We start from the raw sequence: 6,000 nt of genomic DNA, 5'->3' as shown, positions 1-6,000 counted from the left end.
TTTTTTAAAGTAAGTCTCTGCCCCTTTCATTGTGGCAATATTTCTTCCCTTTTATGCCTGCAACAACAGAAGCTAGAGAATTACTTCCCCAAAAGCTGAAAACTGGGCATTTCCAGAAAAGGATACATGCACACATATTGCTGGGGTTTTTTTTAACTTATTTTTGATTTTTTAAATTTCTTTGGATTTATAAACCACCTTCTCTGCTTGAGCACATTCAGTGGTGAACAACATATGCCCAACAATACAATTAAGATCACAGTTTGACAGTTCCAAAATCAATTCTAAAATACTAATTCTATAATATTGTTATAACGTCATAGCATTACAACAGTATTTCAGCTCACAACTCACCAACTCTATTATTACTTATTTATTACTTAAATTCCTTAGCCACTACTCCCAGACCTGCCAGCTTGCAGCAGCTTACAACAATGTTTAAAACAGTGAAAATACAATGCAATAAAATTACACCCTAACCACACTCTCCATACCAACCATCACCAGTCAATTCTTATCCTCCCAGTCTCTGGTTGCCATCTCCAGGTTGTTGTTCCAGTCAGGCATTCTATGGTAAAACTATAGACCTCTTGCTGAAACCTAGAGTGCAATGATGATGTCACTTCAAGTTCCACTCTGGAAAGGACATAATGCCATTGAGATGACAGCAATCTCCATGCCCCCTCCAGTTTTCTGCCATTGGCTGGCACCCCTGCATAGGGAGGGGATTGGTTGCTTTCAAGAAGGGGAGCTGGGCCTGGGAATAACAGTGGAATTGGCTGCCTAAGGAGGTGGTGAGCTCCCATCACTGGCTGTCTTCAAGCAGCAGCAGGACAGATACTTACTCTGGATGCTTTAGGCTGATCCTGCTTTGAGCAGTGGAGGTTGGACTAGATGGCCTGTATGGCCCCTTCCAGCTTTATGATTCTATGAATACCAGCCATGTGGAAGGCCCATTGCTACAGCAGCCACAGGAACAATGGGGAAACTACGCATGCCTGTTCCCATTTAGAAACCAGCTGTAGTCGAGTGTGACTTGCCTTTTCTTGAAAAGCCAAACTGTAGCATCAGTAAGCAGACAGCTTCCTCCTCTGGGCAGCTTCCCCCATTAAAGATAGGTGAGCAATTGTTTCATGTACCCCCAAAACATGTGAGGCAGAGAGATTACCTACATTTGGTTCCACTGAGTGTTCCGCACCAGCCATTTTTTATCTCGAGATGCCACTCTGAGGCTTTCCTATCAATGTAATTGTAGAAGTGAAGTGTTAAAGCGTCTAGAGTCATAAATATGTCTGAATGGCCTGCTGTCTGCAGCATTAACTTCACAGTGAGGTCCAGCAAGGAGATTCCAACTACTGTCCCTGGAGGACACACACACATCCTGCCTTTTCGAGACTTCTGCCACATGAGGCAGCAACTGGGCACTTAGCTTCCTCAGCTTTCAAGGGCCAGCCCGAAAACAAAACCCCTCGCTTGAGACAGGACCAGCCACGTTTGATTACAGCTGACACTGCTATAAAAGCCCAGTGGCTGATTTAGGCAAGGCAGGGATTATCACCAGTATTTGGCCTAGTTATGAAGTGCTCTTTCTTGACCCAGTAAAGCCCAGCTAATGTATCAATGTAAGCAACACTTCAGTGCAATCAGGCTGTGTCCCAGTGGTCAGACAAGCCAGCATGAATTCTCAGAAACTGCTAGGGACTCAGAGGGAACAAGCTGTGGCGTGGCCATGTCCCTGTTTGCCATAAGGGGAAAAGTCAAGCTAGTAATTTAGGGGCTCAACAAGAATCAAAGGAACAGCACTTCGAGCAAATAATTAACTGCCTGCCAAAAAAAAGCAACTTCAGTGAATAGATGTGTGCAATTTCCAAGGACAGCACAGCAATGATGTGTCAGCAATTGTCCGTTACCTTTGGTGTCCTGCTCCACTGTCCATGTGATGAAGTCAGGACACGAGCGCATTCAGCTGAACCATCCAGATTGTGCCTCTGCCACCAAGTGTATGCAAGGAGGTCACAATGGAAAGAGCCTGTTCAGTAGGAAATGACTCTTTTGGTGAGGCAGCTGATTTCTAAGAAATTTTTAAGAGAGCTGATAGTCAGATATGTAATTATATGTCTGACTACCAGCTCTCTCGATTCCTCCATGGCGGTCACTCCATGTTATGACCAAGTTTTTAGTTATTTCTGGGGCTATAAAGATTATTTTAGGTTATTGTCAAGGTTGTTCATTGCTGGGTTTATATTTCTGTCATGTAGGCCCTGCTAAACTTACTTCCCTCAGGGTCTACTCACAAATCTCCAGGAATTTCCAAACCCAGAATCAGCAATCCTATGCCTATGCTTTCTGGGTTGGAGCTCTCAGCCACAATACAAACATTTAAGAGTATCATAGAATTGGAAAGGGGAATGAACGAACAAACAAAAAAACAAACAAAAAAACAAATAAAGGCCATCTAGTCCAACTCCCTGCTCAGTGCAGGATCAGCCTAAGTCATCTATGATATGTATCTGTAGATTGTACAGAATTGCTCTATGTTACTGCAAGTGTGCAGAGTGTATATGTGCTTATAATATTATCTACCAAGCTGAAGGAGCACAAGGTGATTGAATATTTGAAGCAATGCTGTTTTAAGAAACCACAGATATCTGTGTGGATTCTTCATGGTGCCCTGCACCTGGTTTGTAGCAGAGTCTGCTTTCACATCCAGACCCATACCCTCTGCCTGAATCACTGAGCAGAAAAATTAAAGACATTTCAGCTTTCTGAGGGCCACTCTTCAAAGGAAGCAGTAGGTATTCAGCTTCCTGGTCATGTTGACACTTTGATAATTCAGAAACAACTGCCAACATGGAACCATCTTGTACAGTTAGCATGGAATGAACTTGCACACGCCTCACAGAAGGACAGCTAGTGTTAGATACTAAAGCCAGAATCATCCTATTGGCATGTTGACATTAAATTCCAGAGAAGTCACCATCTTAGAATATTACAACAATATCAAGTCTTGGAGATGTCTTTAAAATGGACAGATTTATCGTGGCAGAGGTTTTTGTGGATTAGAGCCAACTTTATCTGAAGAAATGGGATCTAATCCACAAAAGGTTAGACCATACACTATTGTTTTGGTTCAACCTCTGTTTTGGTTCTGAATTATCGTTTACCTGATACAAGGCAAATATGCCCTCCTCTAAGGAGATCATTCTCAAGTTCAATCCTTTCACTACACAGCATCTGTCCCATTCACTGGCAGGCTGTTGGGGCCAATTCTACGTTTGCCAACCAGAATTACAACTGATAATCAGAAACACCAGTTTGCACCAGAAGTGATGTTGCACTGATGGTACGATAGGGCTTTTTCTTATCACCACCCTACTCTGGGGGCCAGGGATGGCAGAAAGTCACATACCAAAGCCGAAAACCTAGTAAGCCTGACTGTCCATACTGCTGGGGCTGCTTGACTCAGCTTCCTCCTGGCCACCAGTAAGTCCTCCAGCGCACCGGTACATCAGGATTTTATCCCTTTATGTTCGAAAGCCCAGCTGCCCCTTCAGGATGGGCAAGATTGCTCACATGCTGTACAAAAAATATAAAGTTGCATAGATCCTGAGCAGAAACTGTGAACACAGCTCCTTCTGCTTGAACTACAATTTGTAGACCTTGTCCATAACTCAGCCAAGGAAATACAAATTTTTGGTCGTGGTACCATTCTGCAATGGGGAAGATGGTAGCTTTAGACAGGAAGAGGCACAGGCGGAATATAGGAGAATGGTTGGAGCCACACATCATTGAGCACTGTGCTCTCATAATCATTCATCTCCTGAATATTCCCATCCGTGCAGGAAAAGCCAGTAGATGAATAATGACATCACACAGTATTCATGGGCCTGTTCAACTTGAGGCAACTGTAGTTTATGCATCTTTTAAAAAATCAGTAAAAAAAAAAACCACCTTCTGTAGCTCAGTTCAGGTGTTGTACCCGTACTCAGTATAGTTAGTACAATTGTCTGAATTCAGGCTGCTGCATTACCATGGTGAATTAGGACCCATCAAACTAGGATCTGATGTTCCTTGATAGACCATGGTCAGTGTGAACCATGGTTCCATGTGATTGGAGCACAGACATCTTAGCTATAAGACGGTGATCATAGTTTTTGTATTGTCTGAACAAAGCCTTCACCTTTCTTAAATGAATGGCAGCAATTTATTGCATGTAAACATTATTCAATCAATCAGAAGAAACAGGGCTTCAACAGAAGAATCTTTTGTGCCCAAAGAAAAGGGCAAATAAATGTCCAATGCAATTGGGTCTTATTCAGCACACAATTAGCTATGGGTCCAACACATAATGTTAACATTTTAGATTCCAAATGTTTGTAATAACCAGTGGGTATAATGCTCTGTAATCTATCATATCCGTGCAACCAGAGTGTAAAGCACAATGAGTATGTTTAAGTTCTATTTTGCATAGTTATTAATAGCTTAAGGGAAAGAATTTCTGCCTCCAAGCCTGTATTCTTTAGCCTGGGGTCTGGGGAGATGCCTTTCTAACACCTGCTTGCAAGTTTCAAAGGGACTTTTGTCTCCTCTCTCATGACATGTGGCAAATGCTGTGCCCTGCTGTTTCTGTAAGCCATCAGCAGCCAACGTGTCTGCCTCTTTGTATCCCATCCTTATGAGTTATGTCACTGCAAGAACATTGAAGGGTATTTGCATGTGTTAAGTAACAACTGTGTGCTAACTGAATCAGCAGCCAAAATGGTGTGAAGGGAAGTTGATAAAGCTTAATTGCAAAGAGATTTAGATGGAGCTGAGGCAGGGGTGGGAAATCCAGACAAAAAACATAGAAAAGAAAATCCATGAATGAATATTGCCTTAGATCTGCACATGGAGAGAAAGCTCCATCATCAGCATGTGAAGCATTCTATCAACAGAAAGGTTCCTTTTTCTAGCAAAGAAAAGTAGACCCAGTAAAAAGAAAGAATCAACAAATTTGAGGACAGTTTCCTCAAGGAATTGCCAGGTCCTGTGGCTGAAAGGACCAGATGAAAAGCTCACTTGTGTGCCACATTCAGACACCATGAACAACCATGACTGGACCCTGATTTTATTGTTTAACCTCTAGTTAGTGTGCTGGTTAGCCAATCAAAGATTTTACATTTCTGCCTCTTTTTTTCCTCTCTCTCTCCTCTGAGCAGGGAAAGCTTCCTCCCTAAATGGCCATCATTGTGGTCAGCTTGATGTGACTCTGAAAAGTAGTGCTATTTACCAAGCTGTGGTTTGTAAATTCAGGTGTCAAGAAATCACAAACAAATCCCCCCCCCCCCCCGGTAACAAAACATCTTTTAAAAGCCTACTTCACAATCCTTGTTTGGTACTAACGAAAAACCCTGGACACAAATAACCAAGGTTTGATCAAACAATAGTTTAAAACATCATTTAGCATGATATTTCAATGCAACCTTAGAGATTTATTTATTATAGTAAGCAACATTCAGCAAGCTTCTAACAGCTGCATTTGACTTTCAAGATGACAGGCTGGGGATACATACAAATGAAATGATGGCAGATTTGACATGCTAGTAAACCAAGTTTAAATGAGAACTAAAAATGATGGGAACACAAAATACACTGTGAATATTAGGGTATAAATACAATGCCTACTCTTTAGTAGAGCACAAATACGAAGTGATCTCTGTTGATCTAAACATGAATACAATGAATTTATCTAGTGGGAAACAATTGTTTTATACCATGAACTCACACTATAAACAGTTCAGCCAGATAGAAGATTTGGTTCTTATATGCTGCTTTTCTCTATTCAAAGGAGTCTCAAAGTGGCTTACATTCGCCTTCCCTTTCCTCTCTCCACAACAGACACCCTGTGAGGTAAGTGAAGCTGAGAAAGCCCTGACATTACTGCTGGTTAGAACAGCTTTATCAGGGCTGTGGAGAGCCCAAGGTCACCCAGCTGGCTTCAACATCTGGTGCAGCTTCAGA

This window comes from Paroedura picta, chromosome 4 (assembly GCF_049243985.1).
Source record: "Paroedura picta isolate Pp20150507F chromosome 4, Ppicta_v3.0, whole genome shotgun sequence".
Taxonomy (NCBI): Eukaryota; Metazoa; Chordata; class Lepidosauria; order Squamata; family Gekkonidae; genus Paroedura; species Paroedura picta.
This window is presented reverse-complemented; position numbering follows the sequence as displayed.